Source organism: Lynx canadensis, chromosome A2, assembly GCF_007474595.2.
Source record: "Lynx canadensis isolate LIC74 chromosome A2, mLynCan4.pri.v2, whole genome shotgun sequence".
NCBI lineage: Eukaryota > Metazoa > Chordata > Mammalia > Carnivora > Felidae > Lynx > Lynx canadensis.
Genome location: NC_044304.2, coordinates 124,027,152 through 124,041,147, shown reverse-complemented (window position 1 = coordinate 124,041,147; position 13,996 = coordinate 124,027,152). Strand labels below are relative to the sequence as shown.

Genomic DNA, 13,996 nt, shown 5'->3' with positions numbered 1-13,996 from the left:
ATGATGGCCCTTGTCTTTTGTTATTGTTTCTGGCTTAAAGTCTATTTTGTCTGATATAAGTATAGCTACCTCCACTTTCTTTTGGTTTCCACTTGCATGGGATATCTTTTTCCATGTCTTCACTTTGAGACTATCTCTGTCCTTAAATCTGAAGTGGGATATCTATTAATTGACCATATTACTATTAACAAGAAACTTTTATAACTTTTTTTAAGATATAGAAAGGTGTTTGAAGAAATCTAACCCATTCCTGATGAAAATGCCCACATTAGTAGGAATTGAAGGATACTTTCTTATATGATTTTACACACACCACACTCAAACACACACACACACGCACATACATAATATATACCAATTCACAAATACATAATATACATACTTCAGTTCTGAAGACAGTATCTCATGGGGAACACTAGAGGCATATTCACCAATGTGAAAAACATCTATTCATCATTGTGTTAGAGGTATTCATTGATGCAATTAGAAAAAAGAAAGACAGAACTTAAGAATTAGAAAGGATACAAAACAATCTTAATTTTCAGATAGTAGAATATATGTGGAAAGTCCAAATAAATCAATGACTAATTCAACCAAGAAATCAATGAAATAGGTAGTCAAAAAATTAACATACAAAAAATTGACAGAATATATACTATTGATATATATACACATATATACACACACACAAGGCATAATAGTGGAGGAAAACAATAATATACTTTGGAATAAACTTAAAAAGTAATGTGCAAAAGCTTTATGAGAACAAATTTAAAATCCTCTTAAATTATGCAAAATTATTTTTAAATAAATGGAAAAGTGTCTCATGCCAGAAGGAAAAATGTGCTCAGAAACTTCTGGAACATCAAAAGGACTCATGGGCTTATTTGAAGGGACTATCAATGGCCAGATTTGGAGGCATCAAAATAAATGATGATAATTATAAAAGTAAGCAGGAATCTGAGTCTATGGTGAAATTGAGAAGTGGAAAAGAGTGAGAGGGGGACTGAAAGATTCCTTACAGAAGAATGCTAATGATGTAGCAGGAATCGATGTAGAAGGAATAATATAATTTTTAATACCACCATTTTGCAACCATTAATGTAATAATTAATTCAGGCAAAGATCATCAGTGGATGCTAAAACCATTAAGTAAAAATTCTGAGAGGAACAGGGCATTCACATAGTCTCAAAATATTATCCTACATATTATTTATGAATTATAAAGGTAAAAAATATCTTCACAGTGAAGGAATCTGGCAGATACCTTCTTAACCAAATTTTTCCAATTTAGCATCATCAGTAATGTGATAACTGATATGTGACTCCTGACAGATGTATCAAAGAGGAAGTCATGTCAGTAGTGATGTTTTTGCCAAAAATATTTAATCTGAATAGAATCATTAGGAATCAATCAGACAAATTCAAACTGAAGGCCATTTTACAAAACAACCAACCTGGACATTTGAAAAATGCCAATATCATTTAAAGAGCAAAAGGACCATTCCAGATTAAAGGATACCTAAAGAGATAACTCAATTAAAATATAATACATATCATGGATTTTTAAAAAATCTATAAAATAATTGGAACAACTGGGGAAATTTGGATACATTAGTTCAAATTACTTCATCAATGTTTAATTTTTAGTGTAAAAACGGTATTGAAGTTAAACAGGAGAATTGTCTTTATTTGGAGGTAATATCTGGTAAAGTATTTAGGGGTGAAACATGATGTTTTCAACTTTAGAATGGTTCACAGAAATTTTAAAAAATGGCAAAATGTTAACAATAAGGAAATCTGGGTAATGGAAATATGAATGTTTATTGTACCATTCTTTCAGCTTTCTTGTGGGTTTGACATTTTTCAAAATAAAAAAAATATGGAAAAAAGAAAAACAGACAAAACTAGCAGAGAAAGCATGCTAACAATGACCTGAGGAGGTGGGATGGAGAAGGGACCAGGCAGGAGGCAGGGGCACTTCTGGGGGAGATTTCTGAGGGGTTGGCAATGTTTCCTTTCTTGATGTTGGTTACACAGGGGTGTTCATTTTGTGAAAATTCATAGAGCTGTAAACATACAATTTAACTTTTCTGTCTGAATCACGCCTCAATAAAAAGTGGGTTTTTTTTTTAAGGCAATAGTCATCAGGCTAAGAAACTTTTGTTACTTTCTTTTGTATGCTTTTTCAAAATTTCAGTTAAATAATTAGCTCTTATCATTCAAATGCTTATGAATTTTGTAAAGTTTAAATCTTCCTTTTCCTCTTCAGAGATGCAGGACAGTATGAATAGTCTACGCTATAACAAGGTGTCCAGATACTATTTCCTGTTATTCAGAGAAGGGTTGACATAAGCGCTTATCAAATGTAATTCACTACATTTATGCATACACCTTGTGTCTTAGTCCATCTGGGCTGCTATAACAGAACACCACAGACTGGGTGGCTTATAAACACCAAACATTTCTTTCTCTCCATTCTGCAGCATGGAAGGCCAAGATCAAGGCACCAGCAAACTCAGTGTCTGGTCACAGCTTGCTTCCTGGTTATAGATGGCACCTTCTAGCTGTATCTTCACGTGATGGAAGGGGCAAGGGAGTTTCTCAGATACTAATTCCATTCACGAGGGCTGTACACTCATGACCTAATCCCCTACCCAGGGACCCACCTAACACCATCACCTTTGGGAGTTAGGATTTCAACATATGAATTTGGGGGACACAAACATTCCATTGGTACCATCTTGTAATAACAAGAGAGGTTTGCATTCTAAAAATTTTTCTTTGGAGATAAATGACCATTACTTCCTGGCGATTAAACAATGGCTTATTGAAAAATTGTTTGTACTCTTTGGTCAAAGTGATTATTGTGTGTGAGCATTTGCTTTTCTACAAGCTCTCTGTTTTCAGATTAGTAATAATCTGCCATACCCAGAAATCTGTGGACAAAGAAATTAGGTTAGCACCAACACCAGGACCTGCTATTCTTCTTTCCGAACTTGAGCAAATTTACAATATTTATTCATAATCAAATCAGAGTAATACATATGTCCTTATCCTTATGTTCATCCATTTCAGAACTTACCTTGTAATGCCACACTGCAGAAATATGGTCTATATTTTCACATATCTGCAGGATAAAAATGAGAATGTGAATAAAAAATAGCATTTCTCTCAAAGCAAGTATGGCTATCTAGAGAATAGTATCAACATTTTGAGGGGCAGAAATGCCAGTTGTTGTGGGGTTTTTTTTAATTCTGATGAACACTCTGACTTAATTGATTTGATAGGGAAAAAAATAGCCCAAGAGCTTCTAAAGGAGAACAGAGATCAAAATTAAGCAATATCCTTGTACTATAGAAATAACAGATGAGTGAGACCTAAATAGGTCATTTTCAATATCCTCTAGAGTTCCCTGGGTATTCTTACATCTCTGAACACATTTTTGTAAAATTATAAACTTACCTATTTTTCAAAACTTTATTAAATTAAAAGCATTTTAATCTTTTCAGGAATGAAACAAAAAACGATTAAGAGGATAATTCGTTTCCTAATGGATGCAATTTAAAACCTTGGCAGTCTCTTTTCATGTAAACATTCCTCTGCTCTGAGCTCAGTGGGTCTGGGGGTGAAGGAGAGGGACACACACAGACTCCAAAGAGAAAGCAAATCTTTTCTAATGGAGGCCACATCAACAAAGCCCTTGCTAAACAAAGTCTAGGATTCCATTTCAAGGCAGCACAGAACCTGGGTTTAGTCTTAGTCTGTATTCCTGTGTGTGAGCCCTAAACCAATTCAAACAAGTCACTGGTTGCCCGTTGGCTTCTAATTCTCCAGACAGCAGAGAAAAATGAGAGAATAGTGGTGAGGACATGGGAGGGGAAGCTTCCAAAATTCATCTGATGAAGGATACCAGCTGGAGCAATTACTGTCAGTCGTTGGCTCTGCCCTTCTGAAGGAGATGTAGCACATTCACAAGCAAAAACCTCATCTCTGGAGACTCTCCTACCTCCAAAGGAGAGAGGCAAATTAGACACTCCCTCCCTTTTCCAGCAAAACATCATTTCCTTTAAAAGAACATAGTGCTGATCCTCCCATGGATGTTGATAGAAATGCTCAGCCAAATATCAGGAAGGAAAGGAAACCTTCTGAAAAATTACTTTGTCCATTCCTTGCGTCTAGTTAAGATAGAACCAAAGTCACTTGGAGTTAGCACGTATAGCCTACAATTTTTAAATATACGTAGGAAATGGATTCCTCCTTGTCCACAAAGTTCTAAGAATGAAAGAAAGATATTTTCCTCTTTCTATGTAAACTGAGTTTTTCTAAGTTCTTGATAGAAATGGAGAAAGCTTCTTGTACTTTTCTGGACTTTCATCCCTCATACATTGGAGCTATGAAGTTCCAACTCAGATGAAACTTCTTCAGGTTGGATCATCCTCATTCCTTTATTATTTCCTCATGTGCATTGCATTTCATCGTGTAAAGACATATTTCTAAATATATCAAGTACACATATATAATGCATCCATGGTTTGCAAGGTCCTGATTCACATGCCATACAAAATTAATCCAAATAAGCCTGTCACCTACCTATGAGTCAGACTAGTAGTTACCTTTGTGAATGAGTGACTGGAAGGGGTATGGAGGTACTGATAGTGCTTCTTGATCTGGGAACTCATTACATGAGTATTCTCTTTGTGATAATTCATCAAGCCATGATGGTACAATTTGTTTTACTTCTCTTTACATGTGTTTCTAGAGTAATAAATTGTTAATAACATGTTGGCAAAATCATGTCACCTATTGACTACTTAGCTTAACAGCCACCAGTTCCTCATGTATCAGATGGAAATCTTACCCTCTCCTATTTCTCAGGGTTGTTGTGGAAAAGAATTAAGAATGTTGAGAGAGAGAGCTTTGTAAAATAAGAAATAATATACACCTGTAAGGTATGGTGGTTGGTGTTGTTCTCGTCAATGATGAGCTTCTCAAAGGACCATGTTCATAATTTTGCAAGACCAGACTATATCTATGTAATATATTTACATCTGTATATGTAGACAAAAGCAGAAGGAATACATGATTTACACATTGTTATACCACAGTTGGAACTCCTATTTCTCAACCCTTCTCTAGCCCACAGTCCCAAGATAGATTATTTTGCAACTAATTACTTGCAGATGTGAAATCATTTCCAGTGTTATGAAAATAGCAGAAGAGATCCTGGAATGGGCAGCACTGAGGATGGAGTGGACAACATAACAAAATCGTTGTTATTCTCGGCTTGAGGCCTTATTTTGTGGCTCATGGTTCTGTCTCCTGGTATTCTGCTAGGGACAAAGTCGAAACTGTATCTATCTCATTAAAAACAAATTCAGATTGTGTTTTTTTTTAATTATTCACATTCTCAGTACCAGAAACTAAAAATACAACTTTAGCCCTTCCATTGTTCTCAAATAGTTTTTAGCTTTGGTCAACTGAAAATACTACAAATTCTTCAAGAAAAATGAGACAGAAGAGGCATTAAGTTACTTCAAACTAGAAGGAAGTGGAAGGAAAATAATGAAGTACTTCTAAAGCAATAAGCGGGAAGAGGGAAACTCTGCTAGAAAGAGCTAATGGCAGGGGATTTTTGTCTCTCTCCATCTCTCTTTTGGCAAAATATTTAGCCAGTGTTAGCTACTGCTAGAACAGAATGGCACCATTATTGCTTTAAGCAATCATTAAGAGAGGAAAGAAGTTGCTTCTGAATTTCAAGGGTGAAGGACAGAGCTTGAAAAACACATTCCTCCCAAGTGGGAAAAGAAACAAAGGTAGAAGGAAAATGTTTGCTTGAGACACCACGGGACCAACTTCTCCCTGCAAGAGCAGAATCTATCTGACAACAAATAATCCATGCAAAGGCATAATTTGGGGGAGGGGGATCAAAATTCAGTGAGTGGAGGAATCAATACATCATGAATCCCCTGAATTGTTGACTAATTCATGTCTCAACTGGCTAAAGCACATCTTGAAGTAAATATTTAAAATCAGATACATGGGTACTAAAAATTTCTGAGCTCTAGAGAACACCTTTCTGTTGCCTTAATACACTGCAAACAACTTTACTTATAAATATACTGGATGTCCCAGAGGAGGAGCCAAGATGGAGGAACAGCATGGAAGGTATTTTTTTGTATCTTGCGTCCATGAAATGCAGTCAGATCAACACTAAACCATCCTGCATACCTAGAAAACTGATTTGAGGATTAACACAACAATCTGAACAACCTGAACCACAGAACTCAGCGGGTACGCGGCGCAGAGGTGAACTGGGGGAGATAGAAGCTGCAGAGGGCAGGGAGCTGTTTTTGCTTGCAGAGAGAGGACAGAGATGGGGGGGATGTTTGGGAAAAGCACTCCCCCCCGACCCAAAAGCATCTGGAGAGAAAGTAGAAAAGTGGAAACAGCCACAGGGACTGAACTAAAAAGGGAGAAAGGAGGAAGGAGAGGGTTTAAATTCCATTAAGACTCTATAAACAGGGGGAGTGCAGAGTCTAAAACTCCACAGCTCAATACCTGGTGGTGCTCTGGTAGAAAGGGCGAATCCCCAGGAGCAGACTGGGGTTCGGGAGGTTCTCGGGCCACATGGGGAGAATTGGTTCCACTGCTAGGACATTCGGTAGCGGCTGTTCAGCCACCCGGTCCCAGCAGACCCCAGAGAACAACCACATTCACTGGTGCTGATCAACGTCGTTAAGGGTAAAGCCTGGTGCCAGACGTGTGTTGTGATTTTCCATAATCTCTGAAACGCTGCTGTACACAACTGTGTGAACTTTTTCTGGGTGGACTGGCGCCCAGCCGCAGTCTCTGGGCAGCAGCAGCACAGTCCTGCGAACATTCCTGGGGGTGGCCGGCACCTGGCCACTGCTTGGAGTGATCCTCCCCCAGAGGACCTGAACGGGTCAAATCCACAGTCCCTCAGAAGTGAGGGGGTCAGGCAACAGAGCCACATCTGAGATACAACTCAGGAGGGAGGTGCCAACTGGCAACATGAGAGCTTGGTCACAGACAATGTAAAAGCAAGGAGCAGACGGAAGCTGGAGACAAAGGATAGGTGCGCGATTGCTGGTCATGGAGAGCACAGAGTTGCCGTACAAGAGACTGGGTATCTGGGAGACACCATTTTCCCTCCTCCCGCGCATGCGCATTCACACCTACAAGCGCCACAACAATGCACCCCAGTAAGCTAAGCAGCGCCATCTAGTGGAGAACAGAGCCCTTACACTAAGCCCCACCCAACTGGGCCAACCTCACTCTTCAGGAACACAGCAAATCTCTTCACCTGCTTAGTTTATGGACTATAAAGTGCTTCATAGTTTGACTTCTAGGGGAAACGGATGTCATTTCAATCGTATTTCAGGCTGTTCACTGGCCCATCTATTCAATTTTCTTTTTGTTTTCTTTTTCTTTTTTGTTTCTTTCCTTTATCTTGAATACAGAAAGGGAAAAAGATTATTTTTCTTTCCAATTTTTATTAAAAATATTTTTATTTTTTTGTAAAATTTTCAAATTCTATTTTATTTTCATCATTTCATTTTATTCTATTTCATTGTATTCATTTTTTCAAAATTTCAAACATTTTCCTTTTGTTTTTTTTTCCCCTTTTTTCTCTAAGTTATCAAGTTCTTTTCAATAACCAGATCAAAACACACCTATAATCCAGCATCACTTATTTGATTTGTGTGTGTGTGTTGTTTTTTAATTTTTTAATATTATTTTTTTACCTTATCAATTCCTTTTCTTCCTTCAAAATGATGAAATGAAGGAATTCACCCCAAAAGAAAGAGCAGGAAGAAACGACAGCCAGGGACTTAATTAACACAGATACAAGCAAGATGTCTGAACCAGAATGTAGAATCATGATAATAAGAGTACTTGCTGGAGTTGAAAATAGATTAGAATCCCTCTCTGCGAAGATAAAAGAAGTAAAAGCTAGTCAGGATGAAATAAAAAATGTGATAACTGAGCTGCAATCTTGATGGTTGCCACAGCAGCAAGGATGGGTGAGGCAGAACAGAGAATCAGCAATACAGAGGAAAAACTTATGGAAAATAATGAAGCAGAAAAAAAGAGGGAGACTAAGGCAAAAGAGCATGATTTAAGAATTAGAGAAATCAGTGACTCATTAAAAAGGAACAACATCAGAACCAAAGGGGTCCCAGAAGAGGAAGAGAGAGAAAAAGGGGTAGACGTGTTATGTGAGCAAATCATAGCAGGAAAATTTCCTAACCTGGGGAAAGACACAGACATCAAAATCCAGGAAGCACAGAGGACTCCCATTAGATTAAACCAAAACCTACCATCAACAAGGCATATTATAGTCAAATTCACAAAATACTCAGGCAAGGAAAGAGTCATGAAAGCAGCAAGGGAAAAAAAGTCTTAACCTACAAGAGAAGACAGATCAGGTTTGCAGCAGATCTATCCACAGAAACTTGGCAGGCCAGAAAGGAGTGGCAGGATATATTCAATGTGCTGAATCTGAAAAATATGCAGCCAAGAATTCTTTACCCAGCAAGGCTGTCATTCAAAATAGGAGAGATTAAGAGTTTCCCAGAAAAACAAAAATTAAAGGGTTCGCGACCACTAAACCAGCCCTGCAAGAAATTTTAAAGGGGACACTCTGAGGGGAGAAAAGATGGGGGAAAAAGCAACAAAGAGTAGAAAGGACCAGAGAACACCACCAGAAACTCCAACTCTACAGGCAACATAATGGCAATAAACTCATATCTTTCAGAACTCACTCTAAACGTCAACGGACTAAATGCTCCAATCAAAAGATACAGGGTAACTGAATTGGTAAGAAAACAAGATTCCTCTATACGCTGTTTACAAGAAACCTACTTTAGACCTAAAGATACCTTCATATTGAAAGCAAGGGGATAGAGAGCCATCTATCATGCTAATGGCCAACAAAAGAAAGCCAGAGTAGCCATACTTATATCAGACAATCTACACCTTAAAATAAAGACTCTAACAAGAGATGAAGAAGGGCATTGTATCATAATTAAGGGGTCTGTCCACCAAAAATACCTAACAAGTGTAAACATTTATGCTTCAAATGTGGAGGCACCCAAATATATAACTCAATTAATCATCAACATAAAGAAAGTCATCGAACAAAATGCCATAATAGTAGGGGACTTCAACACCCCTCTTACAACAATGCACAGTTCATCTAAACAGAAAATCAACAAGGAAACAATGGCTTTGAATAACACTGCACCAGATGGACTTAACAGATATATTCAGAACATTTCATTCTAAAGCAGTGGAATGTACATTTTTCTCTAGTGCACATGGAATGTTCTCCAGAATAGATCACATACTGGGACACAAATCAGCCCTCAACAAGTACAAAAGATCGAGATCATACTGTGCATATTTTCAGACCACAATGCTATGAAACTCAAATCAACCACAAGAAAAAATTTAGAAAGATAACAAATACTTGGAGGCTAAAGAACATCCTACCAAAGAATGAATGGGCTAACCAAGAAGTTAAAGAGAAATTAAAAAGTACATGGAAGCCAATTAAATGATAATACCACCACGCAAAATCAGTGGGATGCAGCAAGATGGTCATAAGAGGGAAGTATGTAGCAACCCAGGCCTTTCTAAAGAAGAAAGAAAGGTCTCAGATACACAACCTAACCTTAAACCTTAATGAGCTGGAAAAAGAACAGCAAATAAAACCTAAAACCAGTAGAAGACAGGAAATAAAAATTAGAGCAGAAATCAATGCTATCAAAACAAAAACAAAACAAAACAGTAGAATAGATCAATGAAACAGAAGCTGGTTCTCTGAAAGAATTAACTAAATTGATAAACCTCTAGCCAGCTTGAGGAAAAAAAAAAGGATCCAAATAAAAAAAGAATGAAAGAGGAGAGATGACAACCAACACAGCAGAAAAAACAACAATAATAAGAGAATATTATGAGCAATTATACGCCAATAAAATGGGCAATCTGGAAAAATGGACAAATCCTAGAAACATATGAACTACCAAAACTGAAACAGGAAGAAATAGAAAATTTGAACAGACCCATAACCAGTAAAGAAATTGAATTAGTAATCAAAAATCTCCCCAAAAACTAGGAGTTCAGGGCCAGATGACTTTCCAGGGGGAATACTATCAAACATTTAAGGAAGAGTTAACACCTATTCTCTTGAAGCTGTTCCAAAATATAGAAATGGAAGGAAAACTTCCAAACTCTTTCTATGAAGCCAGTATTACCTTGATTCCAAAACCAGACAAAGACCCCACTAAAAGGAGAACTATAGACCAATTTCCCTGATGAACATGGATGCTCAACAAGATATTAGCCAACCGGATCCAACAATACATTAAAAAATTATTCACCACAACCAAGTGGGATTTATACATGGGATGCAGGGCTGGTTCAATATCTGTAAAACAATCAGCGTGATTCATCACATCAATAAAAGAAAGGACAAGAACCATATGATCTTCTCAATAGATGCAGAGAAAGCATTTGACAAAATAAAACATCCTTTCTTGATAAAAACCCTCAAGAAAGTGGGGATAGAAGGAGCATACCTTGAGATCATAAAAGCCATATATGAAAGACCAAAGGCTAAAACCATCCTCAATGGGGAAAAACTGAGAGCTTTCCCCCTAAGGTCAGGAAGACAGGGATGTCCACTCTCACCACTGTTATTCAACACTGTATTGGAAGTCTTAGCCTCAGCAATCAGACAACACAAAGAAATAAAAGGCATCCAAATCAGCCATGAGGAGGTCAAATTTTCACTTTTCGCAGATGGACATGATACTCTATACGGAAAACCCAAAAGAATCTACCAAAAAACTGCTAGAACTGATCCATGAATTCAGCAAAGTCGAAGGATGTAAAATCAATGCACAGAAATCGGTTGCATTCCTATACACTAAAAATGAAGCAACAGAAAGAGAAATCAAGAAATTGATCCCATTTACAAGTACACCAAAACCCATAAAATACCTAGGAATAAACCTAACCAAAGAGGTGAAAAATCTATATAGTGAAAACTATAGAAAGCTTATGAAAGTCACTGAAGAAGACACACACAAAAAGAGTGGAAAAAGAGTCCATGCTCCTGGATAGGAAGAACAAAGACTGTTAAAATGTCAATACTTCTCACGGCAATCTACATATTCAATGCAATACCTATGAAAATAACACCAGCATTCTTCACACAGCCTGAACAAACAATCCTAAAATTTGTATGGAACCAGAAAAGACCCCAAATAGCCAAAGCAACCTTGAAAAAGAAAACCAAAGCAGGAATTATCACAATCCTGGCTTCAAGCTGTATTACAAAGCTGTAATCATCAAGACAGTATGGGACTGGCACAAAAACAGACATTCATATCAATGGAACAGAATACAAAACCCAGAAATGGACCCACAAACCTATGGCCAACTAATCTTTGACACAGCAGTAAATAATATTCAATGGAATAAAGACAGTCTCTTCAGCAAGTGGTGCTGGGAAAACTCGACAGCGACATGCAGAATGAACTTGGACCACTTTCTTACACCATACACAAAAATAAACTCAAGATGGATGAAAGACCTAAATATAAGACAGGAAGCCATCAAAATCCTCGAGGAGAAAGGACGCAAAAATCTTTCTGACCTTGGCCACAGCAACTTCTTTCTCAAGACGTCGCCAGAGGCAAGGGAAACAAATGCAAAAATGAAGTATTGGGACCTCATCAAAATAAAAAGCTTCTGCACAGTGAAGGAAATAATCAGCAAAACTAAAAGGCAACCGACGGAATGGGAGAAGATATTTGCAAACAACATATCAGATAAAGGGTTAGTATCCAAAATCTATAAAGAACTTATCCAGTTCAACACCCCAAAACCAAAAAATCCAGTGAAGCAATGGACAAAAGACATGAATAGACACTTCTCCAAAGAAGACATCCAGATGGCCAACCGACACATGCAAAAATGCTCAACATCACTCATCATCAGGGAAATACAAATCAAAACCACAATGAGACACCTGTCAGAATGGCTAACATTACATCTCTGGCAACAACAGATGTTAGCAAGGATGTAGAGAAAGAGGATCTCTTTTACACTGCTGGTGGGAATGCAAACTAGTGCAGCCACTCTGGAAAACAGTATGGAGGTTCCTCAAAAAATTAGAAATAGAACCCCTTACAACCCAGCAATTGCACTACTAGGTATTTATCCAAGGGATACAGGTGTGCTGTTTTGAAGGGGCACATGCACCCCAATGTTTATAGCAGCACTATCGAAATAGGCAAAGTATGGAAAGAACCCAAATGTCCATCAATGGATGAATGGATAAAGAAGATGTGATATGTATGTATGTGTGTGTGTGTATGTCTGTGTATATACACATACACACATATATACACACACATATATATATATATATATATATATTATATATATATATATATATAATGGAGAAGTACTCAGCAATCAAAAGAATGAAATCTTGCCATTTGCAACTACGTGGATAGAACTAAAGGGTATTATGCTAAGCGAATTTAGTCAGAGAAAGGCACATATCATATGACTTTACTCATATGAAGACTTTAAGAGACAAAACAGATGAACATAAGGGAAGGGAAGCAAAAATAATACGAAACAGGGAGGGGACAAAACATAAGAGACTCTTAAATATGGAGAACAAACACAGGGTTACTGGAGGGGTTGTGGGAGGGGGGATGCACTAAATTGGTAAGGACCATTAAGGAATCTACTCCTGATATTACTGTTGCACGATACACTAACTAACTTGGATGTATATTAAAAAAATAAATAAAAATTTAAAAAATTAAAATAAAATTTAAAGTATTTATTTATAACAATATATTGGATGGTCCAAAACAAGAAAGAAAAAAATCATTTACCTGCAATGGAAGAAGTAGTAACCCCAGATGCAAGAAGACAAAAGGCAATAACTCCAAATTTCAGAGGAAAGAATTATTTTGAACTGGAATTCTATTGACAGGGAAAATATTATTTACTGAAAATTTATCAATCAAGAACACTTTATATAATAATCATTAAAAGATGTCTTCTAGAAAAATAAAAAGAAATTCAAAACACAAATCCAAGAAAAGAAGAAATATGGGCTATGAGGAAAAGTAATAAATAAATAAATTAGAAAAAGTCATAGGTAACATGAAAATTCTTTTCCTTCTCCTGGGTGATTCTCATCTGCAATAAAAATCCCTGCTGTCAGGGGTGCCTGGTTGGCTCAGTCATTTGAGCGTGTAACTTTGGCTCAGGTCATAATCTCACGGTTTGTAAATTTGAGCCCTGCATCAGGCTCACTGTTGTCAGTGCAGAGACCACTTCAGACCCTCTGTCTCCCTTTTTCTCTGCCCCTCCCCCACTCACAGGCTCTCTCTCAAAAATAAACACTGAAAAAAAAAATCCCTGCTGTCAGTTCTTCCAAACTTTAAAAAATATCTTGCTTCAAAATAATCCAAATTAGTTAGAATTGATTGTTTTGAAAGTGAGTCATTGTTTTCCTCCTTTGCATGTGCTTGAAATTTTCCATAATAGAAAAACTGAATAGAAAAATCATCTACTGAAAACTAAAAAAGAAAAAAAGTTTACCTACAAAAAGAGCATGGACATTAACAGTGGACTAGTTTAATAAACTCCAGTATGTCCACACAATGGAGTGCTATGTACCTATACAAAAATGAGTAAGTTCTATAATATTGATATAGAAAGTGCTCCCTGATACAATATTAAATTTAAAAAAAGCAATTTCAGAACAAAAAAAAATCATCTACTGAAAGAGACACAGACTGGGCAAAATAATTTTTAAAAATATATGTTGATGTTTAAAAGAGATAAACTGAAACAAATTATTCAGAAGGATTAAAAATAATGAGATGAACAATAAATATCAGATAAATGCTTTCTAAAAAGAACTAGATGTAAA

At 36.9% G+C, this 13,996-nt stretch overlaps 1 long non-coding RNA gene across 1 annotated transcript; it reads right to left on the bottom strand.

The window, feature by feature from the left end:
- Positions 1 to 395: 395 nt before the first annotated feature.
- LOC116737962 lies at positions 396 to 7,363 on the bottom strand. Its single transcript, XR_004343336.1, has 4 exons — positions 7,328 to 7,363; positions 4,946 to 5,051; positions 3,086 to 3,130; positions 396 to 446 (listed from the first exon to the last, which is right to left on the bottom strand). It is a non-coding gene; the product is annotated as an uncharacterized LOC116737962 (long non-coding RNA).
- Positions 7,364 to 13,996: the final 6,633 nt, after the last annotated feature.